General features: G+C 34.0%; 1 protein-coding gene and 1 non-coding gene across 3 annotated transcripts in view; both read right to left on the bottom strand.

The window, feature by feature from the left end:
• Positions 1-23059, bottom strand: part of MAGI2 (membrane associated guanylate kinase, WW and PDZ domain containing 2) — a 1487205-nt gene that overhangs the window by 325731 nt on the left and 1138415 nt on the right. The gene's annotated exons all lie outside the window — the stretch shown is intronic.
• LOC126033347 (small nucleolar RNA ACA64) lies at positions 5596-5721 on the bottom strand. Its single transcript, XR_007504438.1, has one exon. It is a non-coding gene; the product is annotated as a small nucleolar RNA ACA64 (small nucleolar RNA).

The following is a 23059-nucleotide window of genomic DNA, read 5'->3' as shown; positions in this document are numbered from 1 at the left end:
AAGATAAAAGGGGACCACTTATACTAGTAGCTCGGGGCACAAAAAAGGGGGATATGGAATGCATGTTGGCAACAGGGTTGGAGGGAGGACAAAACTGGTGGTGGTGGTGGGGTGGGGGAATGCCCTGGGTTTAATACCTCTATGTACCTAAAATATTACTGTGAAAGATTTGTAATCTCTGGAAACAACCAAGATGCCCTTCAACAGACGAATGGCTAAAGAAACTAGTACATATACACAATGGAATATTATGCAGCTGTCAGGAGAGATGAAGTCATGAAATTTTCCTATATATGGATGTACACGGAATCTATTATGCTGAGTGAAATAAGTCAGAGAGAGAGAGAGAGAGAGAGAGAGAGAGAGAGAGAGAGAGAGAGAGAGAGAGAGAAACGCAGAATGGTCTCACTCATCTATGGGTTTTAAGAAAAATGAAAGACATTCTTGCAATAATAATTTTCAGACACAAAGAGAAAAGAGCTGGAAGTTCCAGCTCACCTCAGGAAGCTCACCACAAAGAGTGATGAGTTTAGTTAGAGAAATAACTACATTTTGAACTGTCCTAATAATGAGAATGTATGAGGGAAATGGAGAGCCTGTTTAGAGTCAGGCGGGGGTCGGGTGGAGAGGAGGGAGACTTGGGACATTGGTGATGGGAATGTTGCACTGGTGATGGGTGGTGTTCTTTACATGACTGAAACCCAAACACAATCATGTATGTAATCAAGGTGTTTAAATAAAAAAAAAGAAAGATTTGTAATCCACTTTGGTCACAATAAAATTATTAATAAAAATATGACAAAGATAAAGATTAAACACAAAAATTTATTTTAAAATGGCTGTTTATAACTATTTTAATTTACCTTTCTTGAAGTTTCCATTGCTTTGAACAATTTTCATTGATCTATCTTTTGATGTTTTCCTTTTGATTCTTTTTCATTTAAAACATTGATTCCTAAGAATTCTTCACTCATTAGGGATATGAATCTTTATCAATATGCTATATGTATATTTTTAAAAGTTTTTCTAGGTTTTAGTTTTGTAGAACATTGCTTTTAATACTTGCATTTTACACTTTATTTGGTAAATTTCTTTGTTTTTGTTTGTTAGTTTGTTTTGGTTTTGGACCACATCTGGCAGTGCTCAGGGCTTATTCCTGGCTCCACATTCAGGGATCACTCCTGGCAGGCTCCGGGAACCAAATGGGGTGCTGGGGATATTTGAATTGGCCACATGCAAGACAAGCACACAACCCAATGTGCTGTTCATCCAATCCCCAATTTTGTAAATTTCTTGAATGTTTTTATGGGTTCTATTATTGAAAGTTAGCTTAAATACTAAGAACACTTGTGTGTGTGTGTGTGTGTGTGTGTGTGTGTGTGTGTGTGTGTGCGTGATATTTTCATAGCCTTTGTACTATCATTTGAGTCTTTAAAATGCTTTTTTTCTTGGTGGGGGAAGGTTTGGGCCACAAAGGTGATGCTAGGGAATTCTCTAATTATATGCTCAGGGATCACTCTTGCAGTGCTTGGGGGACGATGCAGTGACAGGAATAGAACCTGCAAGACAGGCATTATCTTTGTTTTATTTTGTGGCCCCAACATTTAAATAAAAATTATATGCATTGTAATTTAGGCAAAATGCTTAAAATAGTATTTATAGTCATGCCTATGATGTGTAAAATTACTGTTCTTTTGCTACAGGGTCCACCAAACCAGCCTTCAAGCCTATCTTGTTCCTACATTACATCTGCCCAATTTGTTAATGATTTTTAAAATATAGTGTCTAAACTATAATAGTCTGTGTATCCATTGTATAATATAAAATATGTAACACCAAAGTTTGGATTATCTTAAATTATGGCCCAATAACGGATTTCTCAAGTTCTAGCTCAATTTATTCTAACTCTAATTTAAAATCTCCATTGTTTCTAGTGACCTTAGGCAATTTAATTAATATCAGTTTGACCCTGTTGCATTAAATAATGCAACATTAGTCATACTGAATTTAGGCTAAGAAGACTGATTATGAAAATGTTTTTCTCTTTTATGCGTGGGTAGACTCCCAAGTAGTGCTCAGACTAATTAGGTGATGCTGTTCAGGCCCAGTCTGTAAGGGTGGGAGCATTAGGGTTAACTGAGCCCCACTTAGCTGTGGTAATCTCCATTGAGGGCTCCAGAGTGACAAGTGGTGGTGAGTAAAAAGCCCAGGAGGAGTCAGAGATTAAAATCAGGGCCTTGTAAAGTAAGGCATTGTACCTTCTCCTATAAACTTTCTTCTACTCTTTCAGATATTTTTACCCAGTTCATCAAGCTATTGGAAAAATCTAAGTATCAAAACAAAGACTCCATTCAACAATCCCTGTTGCAAAGTTTATAGATGCAACTACTTAAAGTTAATACATAAATCACAGAATAGGTAATATTGATATTTATTAGTGATATGGACAAATACATTAATTCATAAAGATTTAATTTTATCTCATTAATAAGTTACATATAAAATGATAAGTTTTGTTAACAGCCATAGCCTTAACATGGTAAATTTTATGAATTAACTTCACTTAATAGCAGGGTTATAGAGAAGCATTTATGGCCAAATTTTAAAAATTATCTTTTATTACTATATTTTTGTTTGTTTGGGAGCTGATTATGCTCAGAGGTTACTCTTAGTGTTCAGGGTTTTTCCCAGATGTGCTTATGTGTATCTTTAAATATATAATTTAAGAATAAATTAATGTGAATTGTACTTTCATATTTATACATACATATATATGAACAAGGTTTTGTTTTATTCCTCTTGATAATTTTTGAGTACCAAAGTTAATTATAAAACCTTAAGTTTTTCCTCACACATAGAAAGCCAGTCATAAAATAAACTTAAACTTGTCTTTTAAAAGTCTGAAACAAGCATTTTAATATTTTACACAAAGCATATGCATCTAGATGATGGAAAGATAAGAATTTGAATTAGTATGTAAAAACCAATTGCTCCTTCTTAAAATTAAACTAACAAATGACTAAGGTTTTACTCTGTGTCTATTCTAGCCACAACTAATTTGGAACTATAGGTTATGAGTTTCTGAAACAATATATTCTACAATACTTGACAAGCTTGTGAATGATTAAGGTCACACAGATGAGAGAATAACATGCACTGTACAATAGGAAAAATGAACACCTGAGATCAACTAGGTTAATACTGCATAAGAAATTATTTTAATTGCAATTTTCATCAGGCCATAGAGACATGGAGCAAATTTGGTGATTAGATATTCCTTCATTGATCCACTCTGTGTAAATGTGTAGTTATAAAACTGTAATAGAATGAAAAGATTAAATAGGTTTTCAGTGCTGCCTGAGTTCTGCAGTGGTCACCATGCTATCTTTATTAGTTATTTGATACTTCCAAAGTAAAAAAAAAACAATTTGTCTATTTGGTAGCTCCATCTCTATCACAGAAAACTAAGAATTGTTTTTATTACCTTACATACACACACATGCACAGTTTCAGCATGTTCTAGAGAAAAGTTCCAAAATGTAAATAGTATTTCTTTTTTATTTTTAGCATTGATCTATTTTAAGGGTATCCCTTACTATTTTCTTTTTTTAATTGATAATTTTTATTTTGACTAAAGTGGATTACAAATCATTCACAGTAGTATTTTAGATATATAATAACATTGAATTAGGGGCAATCCCACCATCAATGCTGTCCTCTCCCTATCCCTGTTCCCAGCATGCATCCCATATTGCCCCTCCTTTGCCCCCCAGTCTGCTAATATATAGTATTTCTTAATTAGGGCAACAGAACCCCAATGTGGCAAAAACTATGAAGATTAAAAAACTCAGAAAATCCAATTTGTCTCTATTTTTCTTTTAGTTATACCCATTATAATTGTGTCCCTCTCAGTCCCATTTATTTTTGTATGTCTTTCCTACTGAATGTCTATTACTTCTCCATATTAAGTGTAATCAGGGATGTACTCTATACATGGATTATGCTCCCTTGTGTCACAAGTGTTTCTCTCATTACTTTGATCTCTCAGATACCCTACTCTGTATCTCATCTCTATAAACAATGAATAATACAGTTAATTTTCTTCAAAGTAAACCCAAGCTGAATGGTTTGGAAGATCAACCTAGTAACTGCCATCAGGTCAAGAATTCACCCACAGAATATTCAGCATAGCTGGGGACTATGTTCATTTGATGGGTTAGAATCATATTGGTAAGTGAGACATTCTATAAAATAATTGGCCTATATTCTTCAAAAAGATCAAGGGCATGGAATGCAAATACAGAATAATGTAGAGAGAGAACAGATGATGTGGCATGAAAACTAAATGCATTGTAAGTTTTTAGATTGAATTCCAGATGAGAAGAAAGGCATTGTGAAATAATTGGCACAATTCACTTACGGCTATAGATTAGTTAAAAAGTATACATAGAGGGTCCGGAGAGATAGCACAGCGGCGTTTGCCTTGCAAGCAGCCGATCCAGGACCAAAGGTGGTTGGTTCGAATCCCGGTGTCCCACATGGTCCCCCATGCCTGCCAGGAGCTATTTCTGAGCAGACAGCCAGGAATAACCCCTGAGCACCACCGGGTGTGGCCCAAAAACCAAAAAAAAAAAAAAAAAGTATACATAGATATCTGTTTCTTGTTTCAAATAATCATACTTGTAAATATTGATACTAGGTATTATAAAAAATAAAAACACTACGTTGTCATCTTCTTAAAAATCTTAAATTTTATAATAAACAATCTTTAATCAAATTTACCAACTTTCAATATCTTATTAGATGACTTCTACACATACTTTAATATTAAATCAGATATATGCACATATATATAGAATCAAACTTATTTTGACAGCATTTAATTTTAAACAAAACAAGAACAAAGAATTATTTTGTACTATATTTCTATTCTTTAGTAGACATTTCCAAGAGAGTGACTTTTAATTATGTTATGTTATCTTTTTCCCCTGTCTTTTTTCACTCAGTGGAAAAAATATTTCAAAATGAAATATCACCTTCATTTTGAAGTGTAACTGCATCTTGGTTCCTGAAGGATACAGATTCAATAATATGAATTTGATGTCTGCAGTCTAGCTTTTTTTTCTTTGCTGGAGGCAAGCAACTTCTTATATGGGGAACAATATAGGTTACTGGTATAAGACTGAGTTTAGATCCACTCTGGTGGGCAGTTTGAAACACTCCTCAAACCCAGGAATGAATACTAATTTAGGAACTAGACACTTAGATGTTGGAAACAGCAGGAATCATAATGGAGACTGTTTCCTTCAACTTTAAATTAGTTTAATTGGTTTAGTCATTAAAAATATTAAAACATTTTGAAGGTTACAAAAGGACTTAAACATACATTATTCTCTAGGTAATAGAGTATATAATACATGGTTCACAATGTGGTAATGACACATTAAAATATTTTATTTCAATATTATTACATTTTTCCAATGTAATAATGGAAGATGGTATACAAATTGAAAAAGATAGTAAAATTTTCTTGAAATTTCATGCAATTTTTGTTCCCAAGCAGTTCTCAGGGTATGTGAATTTTTTTTTTTTTTTGCATGTCGGGGCCTGGGTTTCACCTCTCCACACTGTCGAGTGGGCGGTGAGCTAAGACCCCAGTGGCTGTGGGCACCGAATCTCACCCGGGGCTACGGACAAAGCCTCGGGTGATTTTCAACCAACGCCAAAGGACTCTGCGACAACACTGCAACAGATTTACCTGTAGCCCGAAAGCAGGGTATGTGAATTTTTACCAGACATATTTTTTTTTTTTTTTTTTTTTTTGGTTTTTGGGCCACACCCGGTGACGCTCAGGGGTTACTCCTGGCTATGCGCTTAGAAGTCGCTCCTGGCTTGGGGGACCATATGGGACGCCGGGGGATCGAACCGCGGTCCGTCTCCTAGGCTAGCGCAGGTAAGGCAGGCACCTTACCTCCAGCGCCACCGCCCGGCCCCTACCAGACATATTTTAAAGGTAAAAGTGGAAAAACTTAAGCAAAGGATAACTTTATGCTTATTAGTAAAAATCATATCTTTATATCTCCTTATAGTCAAAAGGTATTTTGTAATTTTATAAGTAAATTCTGAGTAGATTTTTTTCTGACATTTTCCTATGTAGCAGATTGAAACTTGTTCTTTCTTTCTTTTTTTTTTAACCAGGGAACTTTATCCCATTCAATAATTAAAATAAACAAGCAAATCAAAGATTATAAAATTAAAAAAATTCCCTTCTCACTCTCATTTTTTCTCCAGGTTTTTCTACTTGTGTGTCTGAAATTCTGGAGACTGAGCTCAGGGTCTCACTTATGTAAGACAGGTGCTCTACCTTTCTACTCTTCTGGAGTCTTCATGTAGTCTTTGTGTAAGCATTGAATTCTACAGGATATCATGAATTAATAATTGTGAATCCTTTTGAACTCTGGAATAGGAAATTTACAATTTTAATGTTTGTTTTTAAACATTTTTTAATGTCAAGAACTAGCTGAACTGTTTCTACAGGGCTAAGGTCATTTATTTTTTATTTATTTTTTTTGGTTTTTGGTTTTTGGGTCACACCCAGTGGTGCTCAGGGGTTACTCCTGGCTGTCTGCTCAGAAATAGCTCCTGGCAGGCACGGGGGACCATATGGGACACCGGGATTCGAACCAACCACCTTTGGTACTGGATAGGCTGCTTGCAAGGCAAACGCCACTGTGCTATCTATCTCTCTGGGCCCAGCTAAGGTCATTTAAACCATGATGTATGGATACCAATACATAATTTTGGTAGTATTGCATTACCACAATATTATTGATTGTAAATTTATTGAGTATGATTTCATGGGCTTGTTGTTTAACAAAAAGATATAAAAACACAAGTAATTTTAAGTATATAAATGTCTTAAATTTTAGTAAAAATGTATGTTGTGCAATATTTTCTTGGCAGATAGTAAAACCTGAAGAAATGTGAACTCAATAATATTTCATATGTTCTGGGGCTCTCCCTGAGAAAGTTCTCAAAGATAGAGGCAAACTATTGTTTGCATTAGTCAATGAGTGATTTAATCAGTGGCTCGCTGTTTTTTTCTAGAGCTCTAGAGAAAGGGCTAGCCAGATAGTAAGATGTAGCTGCACCTACATGATAAGAACTTCTGTACATGTATCTTGAATTTTCTTATAACTTATGTGAAACTTAGTCCATCTAACAATTAAGCAGTTTATCATAATTATCCATATAAGGTCTATTATCCACAGTGGTTAAGGCATATGCTTTGCATGTGACCAACCCAAGTTCAATTCCTGGCATCACACAATACTCTAAGTAAGCACTACCATGTATAGCCCTAGAGACCTCTGACTTCCAGCTGCACTGAGTGCAGCATTGGTACCCTCTGAGTAGCACTTCAGTGATGTGGTTAATCCCTAGTACATCAGAGTTTAAGTGCCAGATCCCCTGGACCTCATGTTGAACCACTAGCTCTATGGGCCAAGAATAATCAGGAAGACCTTGGGTCCCTTGAGCATTGCTTGGAGATTTTTTTTATTGATTTTTTATTAATGGTTTCTTAAAACATACCGGGTTTCTAAAAAAGGTATAAAAATTTTATGTTTCTATTTACAATGAGCTCATTAGATGTACCCCCGGACTTACAATATAATTAGGAGAGAAATACTTTAAAATTAAAAGTAAGTAGAGACAAATGCTTCAGTTTTTCAAACCAGGTCAGAGGCTATCATTAGTTAGAATGTCTGGAGACTGAGTAGAAAGGAGATGAGAGAACTCTGGGGGAAGAGTGGGAAATAGACGCTCTTAGAAAGATGCAGTCCTATACTGAGTGAAAAATTCTGATAACAAACTTGGTGGGATTAGAACTCAGCTACTGGGGAATTGAAATAAAGGTGTTTGGAAGTAAACAGAGGGTGAATGAAATCATAGGAAAATATTACTTAGAAAGTTTGAGGTAAGTAGAAAGTGTCTAGAGGAATAGAAAAGAATCTATTTCCTTCAAAAAGAGAAAAAAAAAGACAAAAAAAAAGATGTTATTCATTCATAATCAGTACTTCATAGAAGAAACAGAAGAGGGTGCTCATAAGCCAAGAAATGTAGAGGTTGACCACTGTCCTTTATTTTTGCTTATGTGAATGCAACTGCTCTTGCTGGTCTTCAGGGAAAAAGACTTTTCAACATCAATTAAAAAAATGACAGAATATTCTTAAAAAGTTACTATAAGGAAAAAATCAGAAACAAGAGTCCAAATTATGTATTAAAAACATAAGCTGTTATCCCATGAAAGAAAATGAAAACAAATGCACAATGGAAAAATAATAATAAAACTTCAGGTACTTTGAAACAAAAATATATAAATATGAAACAATAATTTAACCATAAAGTTAAAGTTCTGAACAGAAACACAAAAAAAAGTACAGGATATTGATCAAAATTGAACAATAGAAATTGAATAAAGTTTTTAATTAAAATATAACAAGGTCCATTTAGAAAATGGTCTCTTGGCATGGCAATAGCCAAGAGAATAAAAAACAAAATGAAGAAATTATGAAAATTGAATCATCAGCAAGTTACAATATAGAAGATAGTATATAGTGTACAATATAGAAGAAGTATACTTATACTGGATTATCTTGTCTATCTTCTATATTGTATATCTATATTTGTCTATCTTCTATATTCTGTATATATATATATACAATATATACACACATAGACAAAATCTCTAATCCAATGGACCTTAAAATATAGAAGAAAAATATCTTGCTAAAAACTGGGTATTTCATAACAACTAGGATACAGAGTTGTTGATATCAGATCTCAGGAAAAATATATAGACCTAGTTAAGAAAAAACAGGATTTTGGGTTTTTTTGTTTTGGGACCACACTTGGAGGTGCTCATGGGTTACTCCTGACTTTGTGCTCAGGAATCACTTTTGGCAGGCTCGGGGGACTATTAAGATGCTGGGGATCGAACCTTGACCAGCCACGTGCAAGGCAAACATCCTTCCCACTGTGCTATCACTCTGGCCCCAAGAAACAAGATTTTAAATAATCTGAAAAAAAGATGAGCTAAATATTTCATATTCAATCTGTTTTTCAAGTGAGGATATTTAGACATATATACAAACACAAACTCTTGGGATTGGAGAGCTATTACAAGTAGGGCTCTTGCCTTGGATTCAGTCAACCCAAGGTTCTATCCTTGGTATTCCATATGGTTGCCAGAATAATGCCAGAAGTAATCCTGAGTGCAGAGCTAGAAGTAATCCCAAAATATTGCTGTGTGTGACCTGAAAATAACTCAAGACACAAAAATGAAAACCCCAAAACAAAAATAAATACTACAGACTTTAGAATTTAAAAAGTGCAAGTAATAGTTTATAGGAGTATATTCATGAAGTACCCAGTTAATTAAAACAAATCTAATTTGGACCCGGAGAGATAGCACAGCGGCGTTTGCCTTGCAAGCAGCCGATCCAGGACCAAAGGTGGTTGGTTCGAATCCCGGTGTCCCATATGGTCCCCCATGCCTGCCAGGAGCTATTTCTGAGCAGATAACCAGGAGTAACCTCTGAGCACCCGCCGCGTGTAACCCTCCCCCAAAAAAAACCAAAAACAAACAAACCTAATTTAAAAAAGAGATTAAAAGAAGAAAGATAAAATAGTATCAAATACTCTTGAAAAAAATGAACTTTAGAAAAAAAAAAGAGAGGGGCTGGAGTGTTGGCGCAGTGGTAAGGTGTTTGCCTTGCACGTGTCTGACCTAGGACAGACCCCAGTTCGATTCCCAGCATCTCATATGGTCCCCAAGCCAGGAACGATTTCTGAGCGCATAACCAGGGGTAACCTCTGAGCGTCACAGGGTGTGGTCCAACACCCCCTTTCCCCCCAAATGAGGAGAAGGCTGGAATGACAAAATAGGGATAAAGTCACTGGCTTGGTATGTGACCAACCTAGATTGTTCCCATGTTAAATGTGGTCTTCAAACATAAGTGAGGAGTGGCCTCTGAGAACAGTCAGTAGTAGTCCTCAAGCACTGCTGGGTATGGTCACACCAATACCTTTTCCTAAAAAGAGAAGTATGATCAAGGATTTCACTGAGCATTACTTAGCTAGATAATAGATGGGAATAATAGAATACCACTTAGAGCTAAAACTAAAGAAAGATCGCACAGAGGCATCACTATAAAAGCAAACATGAAAACTCAAACTGTTAAAATATGAAAAGAAAACCAAAAAAAGACTATTTAGAAAAGAGTAGTCAAAACAACAGGAAATGGCAATAAATATAAAATAAACCATGACAGTTAAAACATAGAGATGAATATAATTCACCTTTGTAATCAATTTTCTGCAAAAATAATCCCCCTGAAAACAAAAACTACTGATTAAAAAAGAGTCAGAGTGTGCAACCCCATGTGAGCATCAAAGGCAAATTTATGAGCCCCATAGCCAAATATGTATGTATGATCTGTGGTCATCACAACAATAGCACATTAACATCAATAGAAGGAAAGGGGAAAAACAGATTAAAACTAACAACAGTGAAGCAAGGAAAAGGAAAAAGAAAAATCGTTTTATGGGTCATAGTTCAGTTCCCAGAACCACATGAACAACATGGGAAGCAATTACCAATCAGAAGCAACCAGAACACTACTAGGTATGTCTCCAATACAAAAGAGTAAATGATTTTTTAACTAAGAGGATTTGAATAAATATCTAGAAATGGTATCGAGATGATAATAAATACATAAAAAACTGTTTATCACCTCTTATTTTTAGATTATGAAAATAAAAACAACAAAATATCACCTTATACCTGTGAGAAGGTAAGACCCAAATATAGGAGAGGAAGGAATTCTTATAGATTATTAGGGATGTAAACTGGTGAGACTATTGTAAAAGGTAGATTCCTCAAAGAATTGAAATACAAATTCTGTTAAAAAATAACATTTATACCTTTAGGTTTTTACCCAAAAGATACAAAAACATTTTAAAGAGATATATAACTCCAGTGCTGCATTATTTACAATTGTCAAGAACTAAAAACAACTTAAATGTACATTTATCTACAATAATGATTAAATAAGGTAAAATATATGTATAATGGAATGCTATTTGGTTATAAAGAAAAAGAATAGTTAACTTGTTATCACTTAAATGAACTTAAGCATGTATCACGCTTAGAGAAATAAGAGGAAATCAAGCATGTGTTCATTCATATTTGGTATAAAGAGAAAACAGATTAAAATAAAACAAACATGAATTCTAAGCTTTTTATGGTTTCTCCAAAGATAGGAAGAAATAATTATTAAGCAAATCAGAACAAAAAGGACAATTTTTATTGAAGAACAAAATTGGCTCCTCAAAATTGGTTCTTGGGTGGTGTACCAAGTTATAATCATATATTGGTTTTCAATGATGCATACTTAAAGTTTACATAAATGTTACAATTCAATGTACCTCCACAACATAATGGTTATTAAAACTGGTAATTTTCTCATAAAGAAAATTCCTAACTAACACCAGATTGTTGACATATATTTAAACAAATTAATTGATTCAACGAGCGTAAAAATGAAGGAGTAGGTAACTATATAGAGAAATAGAAAAAGTAAGAAGCAGAAGTTGTGGGACGGAGAGATAGCACAGCAGGTAAGGTGTTTGCCTTGCATATGGCCAATCTGGGTTCAATCCCTGGCATCCCATTTGTCCCCAAAGCCTGCCAGAAGTGATTTCTGAGCACAGAGCCACAAGTAACCCATGAGTGCTGCCGGGTGTAGTCCAAAAACCAAACAAAAAAAGCCAACAGAAGTCTCAGTCTTGTTCTCCATAGGCAATCAAATCAAGAGCGTTAACCAGGATAAGGATTCAAAGTTAATAGAGAATTAATAATTCATACTAACTATAACAGATATCTATCAAATAATACAAGCAAATTTTATAAGATAGTAACTATAGAAGTTGTAAGAAAAATTGCATCACTGATTATTTAAGATTGCTTCCAGGGGCCTGAGCAGTTTGTTTGCTTTGCCTGTGGTCCTGCTGAGTTTGATCCCTAGTATTAATCTCCTGAGTCTCAATAGGAGTTATATCTGAGCCTGGAATGAGCTCTAATTCCCACTGGGAGTGACAACCACAAACAAACAAAAAAGATCACTTCTAATCTGGGATATGTCAAGGTGGCAAAATTGCAGATATAGAATCAAATACAGTGTGATAATGTAACACTTTAAATCTTTTATTCTTACTTGTTCCACCCCTTTTTCTAGTTTTATATCTCATAATGAAAAATACATATCCCTTTTAGTGCATGAAACTTTCTGCAAAATGATCCATTTGGTAGATTTTTAAAAATGTTTTAGTTCCATAAAACATAAACTTACAATAATCTCTTATCAAGACTATAATAAAATGTAGCCATTAATAACAAAATTATAATAAAAGAAACTTAAAAAACATATAATTTAAACTAACATGAATATGGGAAATGGCTATATTTCTAAAAGTAATGAAAATAAAAACACTAGGGGGGTGGAAAAAATAAAATAAAATAAAACACTAATTATAATTAGTAAAATCAAGATGTAATGAAAACAGTAACAAAGGGGAAAGATAAATAAAAATAATAAAGTGAATTCTAAATCAAAAACCTAAGCAAAATGACAAAGGAATAACTCCAGAAAAAAAGACATATGCACAAAGAAGACCTAGTAGAAATAAAAAGAAAAAAAAATAATAATAATCAAAATGTCTTAAGAGTCAACAAAATAGATCATTAATTTAAGATAAAAAACAGTTATGCCACATATAACAAAGTAATAAAAAGAGGAAAGGGAAGTCAGCTTAAAGTAATAAAAATCATACTTTACATAAATCCATGCTAACATAGTTGAAAATTTAAATGAAATGCATAATTTCTTAGGAAAATATGATTTATGAAAATTGGCCCCAGAAGAGACAGAATGCTTAAATAGACCAATATTTAGTCAATTTACCTACAATAAGCTCTAAATAAAATAAAGCAAATGAAATATGATTATAGGAATAGTTTTCTTTATAACCTGAATTTGAGGAGCAGACAGACATATTACAGGAGAAAGGTATTGTATGCAGTAGACGCTGATTCAATCTTTAACACTGAATATGTGTTCCTAAGCAGAAGTGATTCCTGAATACAGAGCCCAAGTAACCCCTAAGCATCATGGCTACCCAAAACTAATAATGAAAATAAACAATAAACCAAAAACAAACAAACAAACAAACAAAAATAAACTAGATGTGACAGAAGACTTTCTTTTGCCTTAAACTGGTCACATATGATTACATTAAAACATAAAAGAATCACACAGTGACAAATTTATAGCCAATGGAAAATATAAATTATAAGCAGAAAAATATAATAAGTATCAATGTATCGGTGATAAGATCTAACACTTTTGTTTTTTTGGTTTTTGACTGGCCTTGCTAAGGGGTGAATTCAGGTGAAAGGATTCAAACCAAAATGGAGACCACAGCTATATGCTAAGCATGTAAGTGCCTTAACGTTTGTGTTAGAACTCCAGCCTTCAAAAGAATATTTTTAATGAAGAATTTTAATTACATGAAATATCAATCAAATGATGAAAAACAAATTAAAAAGCCCAGAACCAAGAATCTTTAAAACCTGATAGAAAATCATGCAAGAGTAAGAAAAGTATGCAAATGTCCTTTAAGCACACTCAACTCCATTTAATAAAAGACATTATAATAAGATAACATTTTCTCAACTAATTAGCAACAATTCAAAATATTGAACTAAATCTTTTGTGCAAGGGACTGCTGGACTCCCATTCAAAAAAAATTAGTAAATGGACAATATGGCATAACCTTTACTGAGAAAAATTTGGTAATAAATAACATAACAAGATATACTTTACTCCAACTAAATCATCTCTGAAATTGCAATAAAATTTTATGTTCAACAAACAAAGAAATGCATGAGGTTTTTATTACTGCCATATTTTATGCCTTTGTTGTTTGTTTTGCTTTTGGTCCATATACAGTGCTACTCAGGGATTACTCCTGGCTCTTCACCAAGGAATCACGCCTGACAGGCTCTGGGATTCCAGGGATTGATTTGGGGTCAGACATGAGCAAGGTAAGCACCCATTTTACTATCTTCCAGTCCCATTGCAGCCTTATTTTAATAGTAAACTATAAAAGAGACCTAAATATCCAGTGAAAAATGGCTTGTACACAAGGTGCAAACCACACTTAAGCAGAACATTTTGGGAGCTGCATCACAAAGTGATTTGAGGTATTTGGGCTAAATGATTAAAAAAACATATTTACACATATAATTATGTTTGAGAAAATATGCAAAAATGACTGCCAGAAGTAAAAGATCTTTTAACTATAAAAATGGGTGTGAAAGGTAAAACTGAAGAAATGGGCAAATTATATTTGCATTCATATACCTAAGAAAATCATGCTGCTGTTCTTTTAAGTTACAAAACAAGATTAAATTAAAGTGATCAAATAATACTCTAAAACTGAATAAAATAAAAACAATGTAATTGTATATGAAATTGTTAATCATGCATGCAGGTGGAGGAGGGAAGGTCAAATATGAAGATATAAGATTCTTATTTTCATTATAAGGTAGTATTTCATTAGAAAAGAAGCAGTCTTTACTGGTCAAAATACTGGGAGAAATTTTTGGGATTCAAAAGAGAATAATAACAATGCTTTACATTTTCATGAGTTCTTTTGTCAGTAGTAAACCTGTTAAGTTTGGGGTTTAGAATAATTTTGTTTTTGTTTTTGTTTTATGGGCCACACCCAGTGATGCTCAGGGTTTACTCCTGGCTATGGGCTCAGAAATCGCTCCTGGCTCAGGGGACCATATGGGACACCTGGGATCAAACCAAGGTTCTTTCTGGATCAGCGCATGCAAGGCAAACGCCCTACAGCTGTGCTATCGCTCCAGCCCCTAGTGTTTAGAATTCTTATGAACAAAAAGCTTTAGTAACAAAGCTTTGAGAATATGGGGTAGGGCACACATTAACTTTAGTGATTTAGATCTAAGGTCAGGTTGGAATTTAATAACTTAAAGCAATGGGAAAGCAATCCCATCTCTAGAGAGACAGGATTGATGAGCGTTCTTCTAACTGATACTTAGTCTTTGTCAGTGAATGACACTAAAGAGCTGTTATCTGAAGCTTGTGAGAAAAGAACCTTTGGCATTGTGGAGGCTGGAGAGATGAATTCCATTCATTTTGAGAATCTGTCCTTCCAATTCCAGAATTTGGAGGATTACTGTGGACAGTGGGCATTTGGCTTGGCCAGTGGAATGTAAGAAATAAGGTCACTGCAGCAGGAAGTCTACAAAAGACTGCATTTTAATAACAGGTATATTTGTTCAGGGAGGGTCTGCTAGAGTTTTGCTACCTTCACAGAATGTGTAAAATTTTCAATAAAATAGATAGATGGTCTAGTTTACAGAAAACATAGTGGCTGTAACTTTGTTGTATTTTATTTTGTTTGGTTTGGTTACACCCAACATTTCGGGGGGGGTGGGGTTCAAAGAACTATATAGCGTGCTGGAGATAGAACCTGGGCCGGTTGCATAGCAAAACAAGACCCTTCTCGTTGTTTAATGCAATTCTCTGACCTGGTGAGGATGAAACTTGGCCTTTAAATACATGCAAAAGAAAAGGCTTGGGGATGAGTGCAGGCTCAGAGTAGAAAGCTGGAGACCACATCATTGTTTGCTTTTGCTATCACATTTTCCCTTATAGAAAGGCCAGTGCTACAAGTTTTGCTAAGTGAATTTGGAAGTTGAGCCGAGACAGTAAGAGAGGAGCAAGGGCTGGAGCTTCAAATAGTTACAAAATGTTTCCCCACAGTGAGATATCATGCTTTTAATTATTAACTCAAAAATTTTTTACCGATAAAAAGTGATAGCACTAAGAATTGCTTGGCACCATTTTCCAGAGAGTAAAGATCTGTATCGCTATATCGCTTTGTAGCAGAAGGAAAAATGTTATACTTTCATTTTCTTATCTTTGTCATATTAGTGAACATTTTGGAGATTCAGTAGAAGTAGCTGAAAATGTTAAAGATTTAGGAGAAACCATGCCTTGGCGCCGTGGTTATGATTACTGCTTTCTTTTCATCCCCCTGAAATATTATTTATCAAGAGGGCTTTTATGGCTTTGTATTTCAAAGTGTTCCTGATGTGATGAGGATAGATTATACTGGTTGAAATTTGTAATTCATCTCTGACACATAATTCTTATCATGTAGCCTCTTTTGTGAGTTCCTTTTGTCAGTTCATAGGTATTGCTCATCTACTTTGAAGAAGACAGTGGGTTAAGTGTGAAGGATCAGAGACGAGTGTCAATATTTATGGAAGCAATGTTTTTAGGCATTTTCCATCTTTGAGCAAACAATGTCACAAATTATTAATTAATTATAATATATGATATATGCTAGTAGGCTATATAGCTAAAATACTCTTTTTGATCATATTTCACTTTACTTAAATTCTCAGGTAATTTCTGAAGAGCTTGCAATCATAGATTTTTACATTTCATGGATATAATTTATTACAATTGAGTTAAATAATCACAATGCTATAAGTCAGCAACTTCCTTATCATTTAAGATGAATTCTCAAAATGAATGTCACTTTTCTAGTGGGTCAGTCTTTTTAAAGTGAGATGAATCAGATATATACAAGAAAATTCAGTTGTTAAACATTTCTGGTGACAATAAATATTGAACATTAATACTGTAAGTACTTGCAAAAAATGAAGTTTAAAATTTACTTTTGTTTATATTAGAGAAACTAAAGTCTACTTAGAAATATGCCCTAATTTCATTTTCTATTTAATATGCAGCCTCATAGCATTGTTTAATTAAAATGCCACTTAGACCAATGAAATGAATCAGACTGAGGAAAAACCTAGGGCTGCTAACTAACATTGCAGGAAGCTGAGCACGGCTCTGTGGTGATGTGGTCTGAAACATTTTGCACCATACAACATGCAAACAGCAATAAGCCAGTTCTACCTGCCATTAAATGGTAACATTAATTTTGCTTTGCCATGATATTTATGAATCCTAAGAGATTTGTGTGATTTGCAGATAAGCGAGCTGGACATTTGTCAAATTAGGCGATGTGATGTTGTCATAGATTCTCTATTTTATCTGGTCAACTGAGCTCTCTGTTTTTCTGTTTTTCTCTCAGAACAAAGAAGCAATCTATACAGATTTTTGAAAAGGACACTTGAGAAGAAAAAAAAATCAATGAAAACACTAATTGTCAAAATCATTTCAGGGAGCAAAGGGAAGTGAAGGCAGCATCTATATTTTCCAACTGGATTGAAGGATATCTATAACCATGAACAAAATAGACAAGCTGACTAATTCACAGTACTGTTTTATGTTTGTTCCAGGTGGACAGAATGTATAATTCTCAGCACTACCTCCACAGATATATCACAGAATGTCAAGGGTAATGAGAGTTGAGAGACGAGATATGGACATGCTTTTCCCTTTACATGAAATGAGGAGGTTGGCTATTCAGATTATTACTGTAACAGTGAGATTTCTGGCTCCCTCCTTGGTAATAATCTAAGGCACTAGTACTACTTATTAAAATGTAATAGCATAAATGCTGAAATACAGACATTAAATTATATTTATATACCCAGATGTATATGCGGGAATTTGGGGAGATATTGTCCTAATGTTCCTTAACAAAATGATTAATTCTTAAATATTATTTTAGTTGAATTCCCTAATTAGAGATACAGCAATCACAATTATTCAAGTAGAGATATTTGAATCACAATTCTACTCTTACCACCCATGGTATTCTGGTGTAATGAGTGATGGCATTATAGAACAGAAACATCTTTAAACCTAAGGGCTATGAAGGTGAAAATATTACAATTGTGCTTTTAGTTTGGTTATAATTATTCTTGAATCATCATACCAGCCTGTATATAGATGCATAATGTATCCATTCATATACATGGTACTGGCATATGCTTTTATAAATAAGCATCCACTTCAAATATAATCTTGTCTTATATGAGGAAGAAGTGCAATCTTACAAAAATTCTTAACTTCTAAACACACTCACAAGTAGAACAGTGGCTTCCATTAGCAATCCCCTAGCCTAAACTATTTTCTCTCACTGATTTAGTCAAAGCAACTTAAACATATACTTGCCTATTTAAGCCTGTCTTATCTCCAAAATATTCTAGATTTATTAAATTTCATACCAGTCACAGGGAAATTCACTTTGCTCCTGATGAAACAAAAATACTTTTATTAAAAATAAAAATATATGGATTGATATATAATCACATAATGAAAAAAAGAATTTAAAATTTACAGTTTGCACTGCATTATTCCTGCTTTACTTGACAAGAGATAAACAAAAAACTGAGGGTGGGATTTCATAATGTTGTTCACAGTAAGTCAATTTGAAAAATATGAAAAGGTCTAGAACAGAAAACATAAGGCCTGTTGTGCCTGCAAGGTGTTGTAATACGTGAAACATTGGGAAGATTCTTGGAGAGCATTCCACCCCAGTGAAAAATAGTACTGGTTTAAAGCTGATAAAATCTTGTTTCAGCTTGAGTTACCTGGGAGGAAAAGAGCCAGTCAATCTCATGACTTAGGGTGTCCTACAGACACATCTAATTTATATGCCAGGCATTTAGTAAATGCTACGAGCCCAAGTGAATAGATGATTTGCACTTGCAGTAACAACTGGACTGGGTGTTTATCATACAAAGACTCTGGTAAGATGTAGATCACAACAACTTTGTAAAACATGTCAAAATGTAATCTGTTCAACAGTGGTGGTACCATACAGATAAACTACACAAAATTCTAAATGGCCATAGGTCTAATAGAGGAAATCATTAATTTTATTGGTAACATCCTTCAGAGACAAAAAAAAAAATAACAAATTTTATTTAGAATTCCAAAGGCTAAGCAACAAAACTGGGTGAAGCTCATAGGCTACATTTTATTCTATCTAAAATTTTTAAATGTAATTAAAGAGCTCTGATTTACACACTTTTTGCTAGATGAGTCTTAGACCTAAATGTTCCAACACTAATTTTATCACCAGTGTCACCTTCCCTCCACTAGTGTTCCCACACTCTCTGTTGCCTCTTCTCCAGTCCTCCTGATTTCTACCTTGACTATCTCATTTGTTTGCATATCAGAATCAACTTGAATACACAAAGGGCATATGGCCCAAAGATCAAGTATATGAAATGAGAATCATTTATAATTGATTATATTAACTTACTTTTTAATATTTCCCTGTGCATAACTCTTTCCCTATTTAAGCAGTCATTTATTTTAGGAAACAAGAATCTGCTTCAAGTGGGAATGTTAAGTTTAATGCAATGTGTGACTTCCACTGGCTTAGGACTAACGAGAAAATTTGAAGTGTAGAGTCTTCAATTCTTGACAAAGACGTGATTATAATTTGAAGAAGTGTGAGTGACATTTACAGAAATCAACAAAGACATAGAACAGCAAGTTGCTCACAGACCCATCCATCAGCACAGTCATACTTGCTCAACTTATTGCCTGGTGCCATCTTGGACAGGAGAGGGAAACCCAACAGGGAAATAACCTGGCAGGATATTATAGCTCTCCTATTAACAGGTTATTTCACCCTGCCAAACCCTCCACCTAACAAATAAGGGTATTTTAAATTAAAAATAAAAGAAAAGAGGCCCTTATAGAGAAGTTCAAGATTTCTTATATTCCATAAAAACACAGAATATTCAAAAGCAAATGTATTCATTTTTTAAAATTAAAATAAAACCCCTTTCTTCCATCTGAATTATTGGTTGCAGATACAAAATTGCTATCTTACAATAAAATAAAAATCGAGGTCATTATGTTACAGATTATGCTTTTGAATCAGACAGCACTAATTTAAACTTTGTGTTTCTTAGGTAGGCCTCAGTTTCCTTATCCTGCCTGTTATACAAGAAATATAGTGAGACATGTGGCATAATGTAAAAAAAGTGATGAATTTTGGTAAGACAGGACAGAGAATCTTTAAATTTGAATACTGTACTCAATACATAATGCAAGCATAACACTCAAAGAATGTTAGATACATTCTCATTGTATAAACACTCCACCTCTTACTGGTAAAAGGGAGTGTTCTTTACATGACTGAGACCCAACTACAATCATATTTGTAATCAAGGTGTTTAAATAGAGATAGTAATAAAAATAAATAAATAAAAAATAAATAAATTAATGCTCCACCTCTGCCTAATTTCTTATAGCCAAAGATTGATATTTTCTTGACTTACCTCAGTTTTTTCCCTTCATTTTATTAATTTATTTTATTCTTAATAAATATTTTAATTAAATTACAGTAAGACACACAGTTACAAAATTGTTCATGATTGAGTTTCAGTCATGCAATGTTACAACAGTCATCATATGACCAGTGCACATTTCCTGCCATGAGTGTCCCCAGTTTCCCTACCACCCTCCCCCCTACCTGCTTCTGTGACAAGCAATTTTAATCTCTTTCCATTTTTCTCTAGCTCACTATCTCGCTTGCTTGTTCTCTTCTTTTAATCCTTTACGGCATTTGATTTGAAATATTGTTACCTCAGTAATTAGCATCACAAAATTAATAAAATAATTTAATACATACATTTGTCAATAATATGTTTTGGGTACTATACTGAGTATTTTATATTTGAATTGCAATAAAATAATTTGCTCAAAGTCACAGCTGGGATTATTTTCTCTGAGGATAAGGTCGCAGTTTTGAAATTCACTGGATGGAGAATTCTTCTCTGCACATTCCCATAATAGGACTCAAAGTGTTGAAGTTTTAAAAGGAAAAAATGGAGATTCATATGCAGAGAAAAGTCTGTCCTTAAGCATCCAACCTTTTTATGAATAATGTCCTGAAACTAAAATATTTTTTTATATTTCTTTCATAGTTGTCTGAGGCTTGTTAAAGCCTTTTGTACTAAATTTCCTTTCTCATGAAAAAGACATAAATATTTGCTTTGGTTGTATAATGGCCTATTAATATACAAGTATCTTAAATGACATTAAAACCATCAATAATTATCAATATTTATGCAGAAGCACTGGTTATATTTATGAGTATTATTAGAAACTGTTAATACTTCAAAAATTCTTCAGGCATTCAAGACAAGAAAATGTAGATGTACTTAGAATTAATTCTATTCAATTTTATTTAAATTTATATTTGATTTTGGTCTGAGGTCATACCTGGAGGTGCTCAGGGCTCCTCATGGATCATTCTTGGTGGTGTTAACAGGACCACATGTTAAATACATACAAAGTGAATGCCTTAAAACTTGTACTATCTATTGTTCCAGCCTGAAATTTGCTTTGTTTTCATTAGAGGGGTCACATTAGGTAGAGCTTAAAGGGCATCTCCCAGTACAGTGCTTGGAGACTACTTCTGGTGATGCTTGGGTGCGAAATGTGCAGTGCTGATAATCAAACCTGAGGTTCTTGCATACACTCCAGTCCATTGAGCTCTTTCTTGTACAGATTTGATTAAAATTTTAATTGTATGTGCCAAAGCTCATTTTCTCAAAAAGTACTGCTTTGGAATGATATCACTTATATGTGGTATTTAGAATACCTGCATGAAGAGATGCAATTATCTAAGTGGGAGTTGTTTCGCACACCCTTGGCCCCAGAGTATAGCAGAGAGAAGGAAAGAAATTAAGTGGAGGAGGAGAAGAATAATGAAAAGATGGGGCAGGGGACAAGCAGTCTCAGGTACATTGGTGGTATTAAAAAATGACAGAAGAAAATATCTAAGCCAAAGGCAACAGCAATAGAATCAAGAGACCCTAACTTTAACAATCTAAACTGAAAATGGGCCTATTTTACTGGGAGGCTAGGGGGCAAAGGGATAGTATGATGTGCACTTGGGGCACATTGATGGAGAAAAGTTGACACTAGTGGTGAGACAGGCCTTGAAATCCAACTATGAAGGACTTTGTAAATCACAATAGTAGCAATAAAATAAAATAAAAAAAATTTTTTTGTGTGTTTTGGGCCTCACCCAGTGACACTCAGGATTATTCCTGGATATGCACTCAGAAATTGCTCCTGGCTTGGGGGCCATATGGAACACTGGGGGATCAAACCTCGGTTGGTCCTAGGCTAGTGCGTGCAAGGCAGATGCCTTACGGCTTGCACCACTACTCTGGCCCAAAATTAAAAAAATTTTAAAAAGTACTGCTTTTCAGTATTAGAAAAAAATATTTGTGTCAGAAATAGACTTTTAGTAACTTAATAAAAACAATTTGGTTGCATTTACAAGACATGTTGTAAACTTATAATGCAGTTAAAAAGTGATTCTGTAACAAAGGAAAAACAATTGGATTTTTTTATTTGACATCTTTTTTAATATAATTTTTATTTTAATCATAGTGGCTTACATATCATTGACAATATTATAGGTACATATTAACATAAAATCAGGGGAATTCTCATTATACAATTGGATTTTTATAGGAATTCTATTTCTTTTCTACTTTAACTTTTCAAAACATGAAAAATTATACAATGCAGAAATCTGCTTTCAGTTGATGTTAAGGCCATCTCTCTCCTCCCTGGAAATGAATGGCATTTACTGGCATCATATTGACTTTTGCTTTAGGTATTTCTAGCAATGCTTGTGAATTTGTGTTGAGTCATCCTTGCCTTGTTTCTAATGTGTTAAGAAGACAGTACCTCTTGAAATGATGAATAGGAATTATTTAGAGACTTTGGAAGGGGATGAAACAAATGAAGTTTCAGAAGAATGTGCTCCAAAATCTTAAAGTCCTTCCAAATATTGTAATAAGGGCTGAAATGTGAAGGCAGCAGTTCAATTATTCTAGATAAAGAGTACTCGCATGCTGCTAAGGAAGAATTCTCTATCATATAGAAGAATTCTATATGGATTAGTTATGCAAGAGAAAGGAATAAGAAAATACAATTGA

The sequence above is a fragment of the Suncus etruscus genome, chromosome 1, assembly GCF_024139225.1.
Source record: "Suncus etruscus isolate mSunEtr1 chromosome 1, mSunEtr1.pri.cur, whole genome shotgun sequence".
NCBI lineage: Eukaryota > Metazoa > Chordata > Mammalia > Eulipotyphla > Soricidae > Suncus > Suncus etruscus.
The sequence above is the reverse complement of the archived record's forward strand: the minus strand, read 5'-3'. Positions and strand labels throughout refer to the sequence as shown.